At 34.5% G+C, this 13,287-nt stretch overlaps 1 long non-coding RNA gene across 1 annotated transcript; it reads right to left on the reverse strand.

Moving 5' to 3' along the window:
• Window positions 1–7,503: 7,503 nt before the first annotated feature.
• LOC131048811 (uncharacterized) lies at window positions 7,504–12,643 on the reverse strand. Its single transcript, XR_009358360.1, has 6 exons — window positions 12,325–12,643; window positions 11,829–12,037; window positions 10,646–11,530; window positions 10,426–10,555; window positions 10,209–10,345; window positions 7,504–10,122 (listed from the first exon to the last, which is right to left on the reverse strand). It is a non-coding gene; the product is annotated as an uncharacterized LOC131048811 (long non-coding RNA).
• Between the last annotated feature and the right edge of the window lie 644 nt (window positions 12,644–13,287).

Raw genomic sequence — 13,287 nt, forward strand, 5'->3', positions numbered from 1 at the left:
CTATCCTAGGGATGACTGCTTCCATCCAGATTTCATCCTTCTTGATTACAAAGCATATTTCATCTTTTTATTTGTCGACAATATTTTGTGATAACCTGATTCTTTTCTTCATTTTCGCCTTTAATGCTTGAAAGAAGTCATGAATATTGTTTTCCTTGTCTTCTCCCATGTTATTGAATAGTTCTGTTAACTGTTTACCTACCAATATATCATATCCAAGTTTTGTGTAGCCTATACCAGGAACTTGTTTGGTTATATGTAGCATCAGACATACTAACATATTTCCAAACCTGAAAGTTCCTTTCTTTTCCTTCTTAATCTTTCCAAGGTTGTCAATTAATTCATCCTTTAACCACTCACATATATCAATCCTTGCATTATCTATGACCATATCATAAGCACTCTTAATGCATAAACTTGAAACTGAATTGAGTCTATTTGCATGAGTAGCTTTATACCCTAATATCATGCTAATAAATCTCACATTAATGTCTGTTACATCATTAACTCTTAGGGACCTTTTGTCGAATGTTGCACCAGTTAGGTTTGTAACTAGGTCATTGGATACCTTTTTGGTTTTATCTAGCCTTTTACTGGTGGTCGGTAACCCTGTGATAGCTTTCACAGCTTCCTTAGTGATTTTGTGGATTGCATCTAACTAGAAAAATTCACCATGTACCCTGCTTAAGACTATCCTAATCACATCCTTGGGAAATTCAGGAATGCTAAGGATCTCTGTAAATCCTAGGGTTTCAATGATTTTGTGTTCATCTTTTACATTGCTGGTTTTATCACATATCACAGTTTTAAACATGGTTTTAATCTCTTCATCTCCTAGTTCCTCAATGTTGCAGTGGATGTACATTCTGGGGTCTTCAACATAGACAACTCCCTTGGGAATATGAGAAAAAGCACCTAAGGTATCATCTTTCTTTGCTACCTCGGGAACTAACTGAAATACGGGCCTAGGTCTTTTTATCACTTTGATAATAGTAGGGTTTGCTATATATTCAATTGCAGAGGTGGATGCCATGATAAAATACCTTTTGCTGCCTTTAGGATGGATGAATGCTTAGAGTGTTCTTGCCTCTTGCTCGAAATGCCTTAGCTCGGAATCTTCGCACTCTTCGTAGGTTTGAAATCTCAGTGAAATGGAATGGAGCCAAAACCTCAATTTTATAGTGTCTTTTTGCCATCTACCACATTAAATGCATGTCGGTTAAGTATTCACTTAACATTGTCTGTCGGTAAAAAGTAATTTCCAACTTCTTATCTCTAACCGAAGGAATAATAGCACATGTGTCATTAGATTGCCAAACCCTCAAGGAAACTTTCTTCAATTAGATGAAGAACTTCCAGCCGGTGGAGCACTGCTCTGTCCTGCCGGTGAAGCATCACTCTGTCCTGCCAGTGAAGCATTGATTTGTTTTATCAGTGGAGGAGTATTCCCAATATTTAGATCAGCTTTTCTAATCCATTGTTTTGAGAATTCTTGCTTAACCTCTTCAACTTTTTCTTTACCTTTCAAGCTAGAACTTTTGTTGTCTGTCGGTGATCCTTTACTTCTATAGAATTTTGCAATATGCCCAATCTTGTTACTGTTCATGGTGAAAATGGATACAATAATAACAAGATTGAAAGGCTAAATGAATTCAACCACAAAACCCTAGCCTAACAACAACAAAGATCCACCATAACATATGAAGATTACCTAAGACAATGCAAATAAAACAAAATCACAAAGATTATACCATCACATGTCCAATAGGGTTTTGAATCTCCATTCTTCCTATCTCCATTGATCTTGTTTGATATATTTGCTCTCAGATTTTATGTGCACAAGAGCTCAACAAAGAATAGAATGTGGTTGCAAGTAGGATCGTAGTGTAGCCAAAATGATCATTAGGGCATTAGGGTTTGATAATGAAGAAAGCATCTCCTTAAATAGAAGACACAATAAGAAATGGAGGGATAAGATTGAGAGGTGTAAAAAGGAGGTCGGCTAGGATTAGAGGGTAGGTAGAAGAAATAATAAAATAATGAAAGAGGTAGGTAGTGTATGAATTAAGAGATGATTGACATGTGTCATGTGTAGAAAAAGATAATGAATTAATTAAATAAACAAAGATTTATTTAATTAATAGAAGAAATGGGATAATTAAATAAATAGAATATTTATTTAATTTAGGAAAAGGATAATTTAAATAAATAAATGTATTTATTTAAATGAGAAATAAGGCTAGAAGAGGATAAATGAATTAATTAAGTAAATAAAGATTTATTTAATTAATAGAAGAATTAGGCTTAGATAATTAAATAAATAAAATATTTATTTAATTAGACATGACAATTTTGGGTGTCTACAGTTACATACATAACAAGTTACATTATTCTTCTGAATAGCTTTCCCATAACCTATGGCGGTTTGTGTTCTACATTGATTAGATAAATGTCCAAATCTTCCACAAACATAACATCTCATATTCATTCAACAATTTTCAGAGTTGTGACCAACTTTGTTGCATTTTGAACATTGACCGGTATTCTGCAATTTTTAGAGTTGTGAGCAACTTTGTTGCATTTTGAACATTGATCGGTGGGTGTGTTGATATTCTGATAATTTCTAGATCTACATTCATTTTCTCTATGACCATACTTATTACAGTTAAAGCATTTTCCATTGAATTTATAAGCATTAGGTTGTCTTACCAGTTTGTTGTGATCCTAAGTATTTACAGTACCAGAGCTTTCACCAACTTCAAAGCCAATTCCAGAATTGTCACCTTTAGGTTTTTGATTCTTCAGTAAGGTGCCAAGTTCCTCTGAGCTTTTCTTGAATTTTTCTTTATGTTGATTTGCAGTTTCTAGTTCTCTTTCTAAGACTTCTTTTTGTCTCATCAGTTAATTTGAGTCATTATGAGTATGCATCAGATCTGTCTTCAACATGTCATTTTCATAGCTAAGTCTTGTGTTCTCATTTGCTGCATCACTTAGTCTTCTGGTCAATTATTCTTCATTCTTCTTCCTATCCTCAATCACTTTGCAAAATCTCATAGTCATATCCTGCATCTCATTCTTTGTTGTCATGTTCTCTTGTTTCAACTTGCTTATCATATCATTAAATGATTCCTTTTCATCATTCTCATTTTGCAATTTTTCACAAAGTTCTCTTCTCTTATTTCTTGCAACAGTAAAATTTTCTTGAAGTGCCTGAATGATATCCTGAGCTGCCCTTAAATCATCTTCTAGTTTGATATTTTTCAATTTCTTTGCATCATAGTTTGAAAGAGCTCCTTCAAGTTGTTTCATCAGATTTTCCATCTTTATCGATGTCAAGATCTTCCTCAAGCTATTAGGCTTCTGAAAATAGAGGACCAAGCTCTGATACCAATTGTTAGGAATCCCACAGATACTGAGAAGGGGGGCTGAATCAGTATCTAACCGATGAGTAGAATTTATTGAATTAAACCATGCAGAACAAATTATAACAGTGTACCGGTATGCAAGAAATAATGCAATAAATAGAATCAAGAACATCCACATGAAAATCACACCATAACACAAGGTTTTAACGAGGAAACCTGGTGTGGGAAAAACCTTGGTGGGATTTGTGACCCACAATATTCACTCACTGGCCAATAAGAGAATATTACTTACAATAGGGGCCTGCACATGCAGGAAGGCCAACTGCCTAAAGCTCACTGCTCAATGGGAAGTCTCACTGACTTACAATGAGGATTATACAAATCCAATATCTTGTACTGCTTTACAATAGCATCTATAATGCCTGATCCAGTACCGGTTGCTACTCTGCTTCTTACATAAACCCTTAGCCTATATTTCGCATGATAGATTTGCCTAATATTTTTCCTTAACGCTTCCTCACTCTTACCAAATGTCTACAATGATCTCTTTTATATATAAGAGTCATTTTACAATTTGCCAAGTCAACTTACAAAGTTTTTACAATAATAAGCAAAGTATAATATAACAAAATCCTGTCGGCCTCTGTGCCGGTATACTTCTTTTCTTTGTGCCAGTGCCGGTGTAGAGTGTGATCTGTTGATGCCAGTATAATGCCTTTGCCGGTGCTATAGGATTGCAAGGTTGCCATCAATGACAAAACCTTCAATCACATATAATGTCTCATTGAAGTGTGCATATGCCAACACTTTATTCATAATTTTTTTCACAAGATTGTAATACATTTTGTAATTTGGTAAGGTAACACATTTCTTTTCATTTCCCAAGGCTTTGAAACTCTTTATATGTAAATTAAGCTTAAATTGAGCATAGGTGGAGCTTGTATAGTATTGTATCTCTTATACCACGAGAGTTTTATGCGCATTCTTCTCATGTTTTGAATGTGCATATTAGGCAAGGGAGTTCATTAAGGATTTGCAAATGAATTGGTAAAGAGGTCTTGGTGGGTTGAGAGTGATCTTAGATGGTATATGCATTGTAACCTTTTGTATTAAAATCATTTTGAGCACTAAAGTGAGTTTGACTCATAATTTTGTTAGAGTTTTTACCCTCAAGGATTTTATCCATATTATTTGTTATGTCTCTAGTATTCATGGTGATTTCTCTCTCTTTTATTTTGCTTAATAACAATGCAATCTTTATTGTGATGAGTGTTTTATTAGGTTAACAAGTATTAAGGATGATGCAGACATATTGTTGGGGATATTGTAAATTCTCCTACCTCTAGTTATGTAGTTCCGAATGAAAATAGAGACTAATTTACTCTATTAGTAGATTTCATTTGTTCTAATATTTTACCCTATTTATAGTTTTATAAGATGACTAAAATTGAGGTAAAACTAGAAGTTTATGGATCAGGAGAAGTCATAATCGAAGGAGAGAAAGAGTAATGAATAGGAAGGGAAGGAAATGTGTTGCACTAAAGGGAAGTAACTTGATCCAATCCTAGTAGCCAGGATGAAGAGAAGGGATCTGTATGAGGTAAGATAGATTAAAATATCAAAACTTGATGAATAACACCTAAAATAGTTTCTAAACAAGGAAAGCATATTTAAGAGAGTATTGTGTAGGAGGCTTAGATGTGTTTGAATAGAAAGATAAATGGAAGATAAAACAATAAATTTTAAACTTGACACATGGAAAAAAAAAAAAGAAGGTAGAATGATTGGTTGGTTTTGATTTTTTGAAGAAAAGCACCCTCAATTTAGCCCTATCCCTAAATGCAAGAGAGAAAGGGAAGAACAATAAAAGGTTCATGTGTCATTTTTTGGTAAGGAAAAGGTTATTATTTTTGTTAAGAATATTGGGTTCACTAAAAAATTATGTTTACTAGAGTGTAGCCATGTTTCCTTATTTAATCACAATTAATCACAATATAACTATCTTATTTATTTAAAATCAAAACTGGTGACTACAATAACAATTCAAATAACATATAATCACATATTTCAAACATTAGAAGATTGCAAAGTTGAGTTTGAGTAATTCCCATTTTAGAAGGAAGCATGAAATGGGAATGGGGGGAAGATGTATAATTTAATTTTCTATTATAGACTTGTCACAAACCCGAACACATGATCATGTCTAATTTGGCACAAGTCTAATCTCTCTTTCACAATGGTGTCTCCTATAACACACTAATTTCCTACTCTAAGAGGTTATGTTCAGTCAAAGTACCGAAGCCAACCGATAAATTGTAACTCGTAAGAAATTGGACACCTAATGGTTGTTTGAGATACCTACCTAAATCAAATAATTCGGTCAAGTTAATAGTAGAGAATGGACATGTTTAGGTGTGTTTGATCCTAAGTGGTTAAGAAGAGATGGGGTTTGTGTAGCAATAAAGGTGTCCTAAGAAAAATTGAATAGAAGTCCAATAGCTCCTAGATGCTCATGATACTCTAGGTGGTATGCGAATACTTGGTTGTGCTTGATGTGCCTTTCTAATGACATTTGTTTCCTTTAAAATCTTCTTCTGTAAATGGAGTGGAGCTAGGGTTAGGTTTTTATGAAAAAGGGGGTAGTTGAGCAAGAAAAGGAGAATTTGAAGTTTGGGGACACCACCATGTGGTATCTTTTCCTAGAGGACAAAACTATGACACACATTCAAGATGAAGAAACAAACAATAATGAATATGACGAGGTGTTAGGTAACAAGGCTTGATTTTGGGCATAATATATAGACACAAGAACATATTAATACTCGAAATTGTAAAAATGACAATTTGACACATTTTTAAACAAGAAAAGTAAATAAAATATAAAATATATAAAGAAATATAATATTATGCTTTTTGTCTTTAAAAAATAAAGACTCTATTCATGATCTAAATAATAAAACAATTGTTTAAATAAATGAATAATATTATTTTAAATAAAAATTATTATTATCCCATTTTGAATTCAATCATTATTATTTTGTATATATTTATGACTTGATACATCCTTTATGACACTTTCATTAAAAAATAATTAAATATGGGAAAAATTCAACTTCACAATGTAAACTCACGAGATTGCAAATATAGGAATAAAATTGAGACGACTTTAATGATGCAACCAAAACCTTAAAATTTCAACTAAATTTGGAGTTAGCCTGATTATAAACCCTTTCAATAAGGTTGTGTCTATCAGAAGTTAAACTAGCACTTGCACTCATATGAGGTTCAAGAGATAAGACAATAGGAAATTATTATTATGTTCAAACTAATACTAAGAGGTTCAAGAGATACGACAAGAGGTTCGAGAGTTTGCTAATATTATGTGATAGCATGCATTTCTTACGATTGGTCCATTTTGTGGGCACAAAAAGAAATCAAAATTTCTTGGATGACATATTTGTTTACATCCATGATAGTTCCTAAATGCAAAGGCATATACAACAAAAAAATGCACTTTAAATCGAAAATTATATTTCAACCTAATGAGAACTTTTCTTCATTTATTGTTTAATCTATCAATCTATATATAAATAAATTAGGCTTTTCGTCGAATATAGTAAGCATTTAAAAATTTCAAAGTCTTAATAAATAAAACATTTTTTTGCTACATATAGCATGCTCTATTTTTAGGAGCATAATAATTAGGAAAAAAACACTAGCCTAGTTGAACTTTGCTAGGTGCATTTTCTTGGAAGAACTTAGTATGATGATTCTTTTGGGCATTTATCAATGTAACATTAAGACTATAACCATTTTCAATATAATAGCATGGATGATGGTTCACCCAAGTAAGCAACTCAAAATTCATTTTAATAACATAATAAATTCCTTTTAATAACATAATAAATTCCTTTGGACAAAGTAAAACAACCCTATCAATAAGGTTGTGTCTATCAGAAGTTAACTATATGCATAAGTGTAGCAAGCAAGCAACATCTACAACGACTTATTCAAGTTCAACATCTACAACGACTTATTCAGGAAGGAAATTCTGGGGTGAACAGTAAGGAAAACTTTTAGTCTTGAGATTATAACCATAAAAAATTTAACACTTTTATTTTCACCAAATGCTTTCAAATAGGACTTGTCCTGGTGAAACATATCATGGTACAATTATGCTCTTTTACTTAATTTATGATTTCAAATACGGCTTATGCTGTAACAGATTGATCTATCCTCTTTGCCTTTGGCATTAAGTTCAAATTGTCAAGTTTAAACCTGGGGCAATACGGATTTGTTATTATATACAAGTAAACAGAATTTGAGGTATATGAACATTAAACATTAGATTTATAACTGCCATTCTAGTTTGGAAGTTGGCTCATTACTCAATCAAAACACCCTGATTGCAAAATCTTTCAATGCAGTATCTATCACCTCACAAAATCTATGTTCCCAATCATCTGGCTGAATGGCCTTAGCCAGCTGTTTTGTCCTGAGAAGCAGAATATTTAGACGCACTCCAATCCACAACATAGGCAGATACTCGCTTCCTAAACTTGACCTTAAACTCAATCCATGCCTAATATTTATAATGATTTATCATTGCCATGGAGGACTGCATATAAAATGTCCTGTACCCCTTCTTCAGCTGGAAACGGTGTATTACATTAAACAATGAAGTAGAGGCAGCTTCCAACAAAACTATGGAGTTGAACCTTTTCTCCTGCCTCTCTCTGCAGTGTAACTTTGGGTTACCCCTCTGTCAGGGTGTTCAGTGAGCCCTGATGGCCCAAAATTCCTACACTTGAAGGAAACTTACCACAGATGTTTTAGTCAAAGATGATATGGATCCTCAAACGCTGGTACTGCCACAGAAGTATTTCTGTCCTTGTAATATGTAGCCATAATGGATACTTGCAATAGATGACAGCAGCTGAGAATTTTAGGCATTCCTTATTCTATTTTTTCTGAGTCAGTTGTTCACTTGTCATTGGTTAAGTTAGAGTTACGTTAGAGGAGTTGTTATCAGACAAAAATTTAAGGATTCCTTTGCGCTTACCTAGAGGTCTGCAAGAAGGATTTGGAAGAAAGATGATAGAATACAACATACACATACAAGCAAGTGCTTCACAGAGGAATCATTTCCAATCCTTGAATCTGACTATGAAGCAAAGCCATGGATTTTTATTCATCCAAGATGTTGTCCTCTTGTCTGGTGAAGTGTCACTATTGGTTCCACCATCTTCTCCAAAATTCAGATTTGAAGACAAAGAATCTCTGCAATGTTTTTTCTCAAACAATTTTTATACAAACTAAAGGGAATTGAACATCCAAAGAAGAAGCAAACTCTCAGAATTTCGAAAAATCAAAGAGGAAAGGAGACAACGAAAACAAGAAAGATAAAAGATGGAAGAACAGAGATTACAAAAATTGGATTCCGCAACTACTCCAAAGGAAATTAAGAACTTGGAAAAGGTATTCGAGCTAGAAGATTAGCGGAAACGCTTAGAAAGAGTGCAAAAACTAAAGAAAAGGTTCCAAGAGCACAAAAAAGTGATAAAAGCTAGACAGATTGAAAGATAGGTTGAAAAACGAAGAAAAGAAAAAGAAAAACAACAAGAGCAGGAACTACGAAAAAAACTTTAACAAAGTTTTAAACTTGCAAAAAACATAAATGAATTTCTAGTTGGAGACTTTAGGAATCTTTATCATCGTAAAAGAAATTATGAAAAAATAAGTACAGAGAAAGAGAAACTACGAATAGCAATCAAAAAAAATATTTTGAAATAAGATGCTAAGAAAAATTCTCAAGGTGATAAGAAGGGATGGGATGGATTTGAGAATAAAAAGATAGGAATCACATCAGAAACCAAGAACAAACCCAAAGAAGCTAGTAAACAAAAAATCAAAAACACAAACAATACAAAGGAAAAAATGCTTTGAAAAGGAAGTGGGAAAATTGGGCTATATCTAAATATTCAGTTCCCTTTGGTTGTGTATAGAAATTGTTAAACACAAAGAATCTTAAATTTGTTTCCAATATCACCTCCTCTAACGTAACTACAAATTAACCAAAATCAGATCAACAACTAACTGCAAGTGCTTCAAGTGTTCTGAAGCACTTGCTTCCAACAAAAGTATGGACTTGAACCTTTTCTCCTGCCTCTCTCTCAGGGTGTTCGGTAAGCCTTGATGGCCCAAAATTCCTACACTAGAAGGAAAGTTGCCCGATATGAGATTCGGAAATTCTTGAAGGCTGTTCCTCTGTGAACTTAGACTCATAACCATGTTCAGGAGAGCCCCTGAAGTAAGATCCTTGCAGCTGGGTTTTACTTCCTGAAAGCCCTTGTCCTCAGGACCCACCTGCTCATTCAACCAAGAATCAGAGAATACAAACTCATCCACATCGGTATACATCATCCATTGGAACTTTTCCCTGGCCATGAAAGCACAGTGTGAAAACTCTGCTTCCTGTGTCTTAGCCCATGGCAATGGATATCTGCTCACATTATGCCGGGTCGGTGCATATGGTTCCCAATGGACGCCATTTATTGTGGTGGAGTGGGAATCAACATATAATTAAAAATTCTTCAGTAATATCTCTTCCTGGAACACAATCGCTTTTGGATGTTTTTTTCAGTCCCAATGCACTGGCATATATCGTTCAATCTAATTTCTTTACAGCTTGTTGGGTGATGTTGAAAGCTGTTGCCACACTTCTCAATGGAAGCTTCAATATTGACATGCTGCTTGTCTGCCATGATCAACAGTAAACGATTACGATACTAGTAAAATGGAGTATCTAGCAGATTGACAAGTATATAAATGTGTTTTCCCTACCACAACACCAGGATTTTGACTGTTGAGAGCAGAGATATAATTAGCTTCTTCAGTTCCAACATTAAGTTCAAAATGCAGTGTCCCCCTCGAAAATATGGTGACATCTCCAGGATGCAAAATATCGATGAAAGCTTGACCTAATTTGATAAAGCAGGTGTTTAATGATTCCGGGAAGGAAATAAAGCAGGTGTTTAAAGAAGGCAGGTGTATGATTTACCTTGAGTGTCAACAAAACCAACTTGAAGATGCCCTCCTGAGATAAGAGTAAGCATTTCTGAAGCTCATGGATGCGTATGCAGTAAATTTACCCCACACGGAACCATCTTGAACCTAACATATTGCAGGCCCTGCAATATGCAATGCCACAATCTATCACTGCAACTGGAAAACGAATAGTGTTTGGAATAATAAGAATAATAAGAATTATGAAATCTTACGCTGCTGCAGGATACTTGGCGACTGAACTGGCAGCATATGCGTCCATTGGAGCGAACCCAGGTTGATCCGCTGCGAGAAGGGGCCGGAGTCCAGAGATAAACACCATGGTCCAGGCACATTGTTTCATCTTGCTTTCTGCAGTTCTAACATGAGCATACTGCGGAGGTCTGTGATAAGATGGTGGGATGTAATAATAAACAACAGAAGGAATAGGGTTTCCAAGGATTGACAGAGTGATTTTGTATCCAAGCAACTGATGAAGTACTTCTTCTTCTTCTGGATGCTCACACCTAAAGATCTCTTGTGCAGAAAGCAAATAGAGTTACAGTAGTTTCTATTGTGCCATTCAAGATGCAACGTTTATAGTTGATACCTTTGGCAAACAGAAAAATATCCTAATCTGTAATGAACTTCTCATATACCATGTGATGTGATTCAATGGGCTGGGAGTAATTCGTAAACTCAGCATTCACTTTCATGGTCTCTGTTAAAACTGGGTTATGAATGTTGTCAACTAGGGCCATTGATTTTGCAGACCATTGGACATTTTGTGCAGGTGCCTGGCATCTTACCGCAGCTCCTTGGGCTCTATCTAAATATTCAATTCCCTTCCGTTGTGTATGGAGATTGTCTTCGAAAGAAGATTGCAGAGATTCTTTGTCTTTGCATCTGAATCTTTGAGAAGACAGTAGCACCAACAGTAACACCTCATCAGGTAAGAGGACAACATCTTGGATTTCCTGGTTTTATTGCACTTGCCTCTGTTAAGCACTTTACTGTTGGTCATACTCTATCATCTTTATGTCCCCATAATTGGTATCATAAGAAGTATGCACCCAATTCTTGTGAGGATTTCTGAGCTCATATCCATGGAAACCATGCCACTAAACATATAGCAATCTCGCAAAAGGACAACCAATAGATTATGAAACCTTCAATCTTTCATTCATGGCGCTGCTAATTGATCTAGCCAAGTAATAAGTTCAAAAAAGAAAGAAAATCTATACAGTCCAAGGACCTAACACAGGACTGACCCACATTTCAAATAGCATAATCTTTCTTGCAAAATAATCTAACCATTTGACAATTGCATTCTATAATTCTATACCCTCACAAATCACCTATGCTCATGGACGATACAATGATATGAATTCTAAGTAAATGAATACATAGATAGCTGACCTTGAGATATCTGATGAAGGATGGTTGCACCAACTGTGAAGAACAAAATAATCAAAATGATATAATGGAACCCGAGTCGCTTGTGTTTCTGAGCTCATATCTTTTTCAGAACAAGAATTCAATCTCCCTCTATCGGAAAATGGCGGTCAAGAAACCTTGAAGAACACAGTAACCTTGAAATGCAACGCCCATATAAATGATTTTTAAATCTGTAATCCATAAACATTATAAGACCTTCAATGCTTCCTCCATTGGCCTGCTAATTGGTCTAGCCAAGAAATGACATTGTATATCTAAAGAAAACATATAATAATCTTGGGAAAGGACATTCAATAGATTATAAGACCTTAATCCTTCATTCATGGTGCTGCTAATTGACCTAATGCAAGACTGACCCAAAGACAAATAACATACTGTTTATCAATCACCTCACAAATATCTGAATACAATGATAAGAATTCTCAGTAACTGAATACATACTACATAGAGAGCTTACCTTGAAATATCTGATGAAGGGTGGGTGATTGCACCAACTGTAAAGAACACAATAATCAAAATGACACAATGGAACCCAAGTCGTTTGTGTTTTAATGGAGCTAAATTTAGGGACAACGAAACTCTGTTAATATATTTCCTATTTGAGCCAGAAACCCATAATTGGTATCATAAGAAGTATGCACCCAATTCTTGTGAGGATTTCTGAGCTCATATCCATGGAAACCATGTCACTGTAACCTCTTCTTCAGAACAAGAATTCAATATCCCAAGAATTTTGAATTTTGATTTAAGACTAAGAAGATATTTTATGTGCTACCATGAGGGATTTATTGGTGCATAATTCAAAGTATTTTATCTGCTACCATGAGGGATTTATTATGGGAAGGAAAGTAAATATTATTATCTATGTTGATGCAAATTGATTTGGAGCCATTGACATTTTAGAACAAAATAAGTTCTTATTATTTTTAATTGTCTTTTTCAATAATATATTTTTGGTGATGTTGCATGATTACAATTTTTTTTCTTGAAATATCTTGTAGTGTATGAAAAATTACTTATTATTTTTAGTTAATATGGTTTCTTAGATCTTTCCTTTATTATGTTATTTTGCATTTCTTATAGATTAGAAGAACTACTAGGTAAGGTGGTAGGAATGCTAAGGGTCCTTCAATCATAGTCATTTATTTGTATCTATGGGTAATTGCATGAAATTTAATGTTAGCAAGAGAAGTCTTAAGTACCGAGGGTTGGGACATAAAATATTCAAGTAAGTCACATAAGACTAAAATTGGAATTGGATGTAAAGAATGACTAGAAAATTAAGGTGTAGCATGTAGAGTAAGGTTGTGATGCTCACAAAGGTGAATCATTAAGCCTTCTTGGGAGGTCACCTCTGTGACTATCTAGTTGGAGTAGTATTGAGATGGGTGACCTCCAAGGAAGGCCCACTGCTTCACCT

The sequence above is a fragment of the Cryptomeria japonica genome, chromosome 7, assembly GCF_030272615.1.
Source record: "Cryptomeria japonica chromosome 7, Sugi_1.0, whole genome shotgun sequence".
Taxonomy (NCBI): Eukaryota; Viridiplantae; Streptophyta; class Pinopsida; order Cupressales; family Cupressaceae; genus Cryptomeria; species Cryptomeria japonica.